The sequence below is a fragment of the Gymnoscopelus braueri genome, assembly GCF_963280865.1.
Source record: "Gymnoscopelus braueri genome assembly, chromosome: 4".
Classification (NCBI taxonomy): Eukaryota; Metazoa; Chordata; class Actinopteri; order Myctophiformes; family Myctophidae; genus Gymnoscopelus; species Gymnoscopelus braueri.
The window spans coordinates 6,995,335-6,996,739 of record NC_137605.1 but is presented as its reverse complement, the minus strand read 5'-3'; positions in this window follow the sequence as shown (position 1 = coordinate 6,996,739).

Here is a 1,405-nt window from a genome sequence, read left to right as displayed (position 1 = left end):
TCTGCTTAGCTGTAATGACAGGTTGAAGATATTTTCAGGATCCCGCTGTCTCTCGATATTTTATAAACCATCTTCATATAGACAGACTGAGTTTTTAATGATCCAGTTCTCACCAAGCTCTGTGTATTCTTGCGTTGTCTTCTTCAGTTCTTCATGGCTGCTCTGCAGTTTTCTCTCTTTGTCAACAACAGGTACAAGTTATGTGTAAGTTTTGACAGACCAGAGCCATATCAAACGTCTTGTGAAACTTTAAGTACAAGTTTAATATGTGTGGATGATTCTGTTCTGTTTTTATCCACCACTCACTCAACAACAAATGCACATCAATCAATTTCATTCATTTAAATTTCCTAACTTATGTATGACATATTCACTGTAGGCAGGGGTGGGTAGAGTAGCCAAAAACTGTGCACAAGTAAAAGTATTGTTACTTTAAAATATTGACTCAGGTAGAAGTAAAAGTAGTCATCCAATTAATTGAGAAAATAGTTACTGAAAATACTACTCAAGTACTGCGTTACTTAGGGCGGCAGTGGCTCAGGGGTAGAGTGGCCGGGTAGAGTGAACTGATAACCGCAAGGTTCCCAGTTCTCTCCCGGGCTGGGGGGCTCCCCCAGAGTTAGTGTCGAAGCATCCTTGAGCAAGACGCTGAACCCCTAATTGCTCCCGATGAGCAGGTTGGTGCCTTGCATGGTTTCCTCTGCCATCGGTGTGTGAATGGGTGAATGTAATGCACAATCTATGTAAAGCGCTTTGGATAAAAGCGCTATACAAATGCACCATTTACCATTTTACCATTTACTTAATACATCTGATTTGTTTAAATAATCAGAATGCAATCTTTGGGATGGTTGGTGCTATACAACACCTCAGTGGTCATTATTGGTTATTTAGGATGGTTGAGGTGCTATAAAACACCTCAGTGGTCATTATTGGTTATTTAGGATGGTTGAGGTGCTATAAAACACCTTAGTGGTCATTATTGGTTCTTTGGGATGGTTGAGGTGCTACAGTAGCTACACTATATACAGTAGCACCAAACACTATTCTTATGATTACCAGGCCAAAGACCCACTTTTGGTGTTATACAGCACCATTTGTTTTAGAGTGAGTATAAAAAGTGGAAAGTAGAATCTCACCAGTATGACTTTTATCACTGATGACATCATCCCACTCCTTCTTCATCTTCTTCAGCTCTTCATCCTTCTGCTCCACTTGTCTGTCTGTTTCTGTCACTAGTTTATTACTTTCCTTCAATAGTTGGTCTTTCTGTTCTAGTTTATTGCCTCTCTCTAGCAAAAGTTGGTCTTTCTCTTCTAGTTTCTGGTCTCTCTCTGTCAATAGTTGGTCTTTCCCTGCTAGTCTCCTGTCTCTCTCTGTCAGTGTCTGGTTGATCTCCTCCAGT